Below are 924 nucleotides of genomic sequence, written 5' to 3' on the forward strand. Positions count from 1 at the left end.
AGAGGTGGTGGATATGAGCCGACACACAGGTCGACGGAATGCTTTGATCAGAGGCATTCTAATGTGGACCATGCATGACTATCCCGGACTAACAGAATGCTCATGTGATCTATTTACACTCCTCACTCAGACACTATAAATCTTGCTTTTTCTCAAGTTGATCTATTATCATGTGTATACATGCAGGGCTTCAAACAAGCGGATACAGAGCATGTGTCACATGTGGACCTAGACTGAATGCACGTAGGGCGCCCTCACTGAAGAAGCAAATCTGCGAAGGTCATCAAGCGTATCTTCCAGAGAATCATGTGTTACGCGACGGCTTTTTGGGAAGAGAGCCACCGAGGATGCCTGCACAAGCATGGTTAGAGCAGAAGGAGATGTGTGATGACGGATTGCCCCCAGGGATGAAGAGACTATCTCTATGGTATGAGTTACCATATTGGCCTCGACTCATGATCAATCACTTGCTCGATCCAATGCACATATTCAAGAATGTGGGTAATCTACTATGGGACCATCTGACCGGCAAGAAAGATACTTTGGGAGCCAGAGTTGACCATAGAAATGTGGATCGTATGGAGCAATATTGGCCGCAAACAACGTTCGATGGATTGATAAAACTCCCTAAAGCACCATGGATTTTCACAGGAGCCCAAGAACGCAAAGTAAAAGAGACCATTCGATCTTTGCGGACCCCCACTGGCGTAATGCACTTGCTCTGAACGTGGTTTACTAAAGAAGGAAAGCTTACCGGTTTGAAGTCACACGGCTGGCATAAAATGTGTCAGGTATGTTCATAGTGGAGTATATCATAGTGAGAATTGTGTAACAAATTCGTGTGTGGACGTACTTTAATATCATTGTTGCACGTGTTTTGCAGTTTATTTTACTGGTTTCCATTGAGGGATGTCTGTCTCTTGA

Source organism: Adiantum capillus-veneris, chromosome 5 (assembly GCF_014529385.1).
Source record: "Adiantum capillus-veneris isolate H3 chromosome 5, ASM1452938v2, whole genome shotgun sequence".
Classification (NCBI taxonomy): domain Eukaryota; kingdom Viridiplantae; phylum Streptophyta; class Polypodiopsida; order Polypodiales; family Pteridaceae; genus Adiantum; species Adiantum capillus-veneris.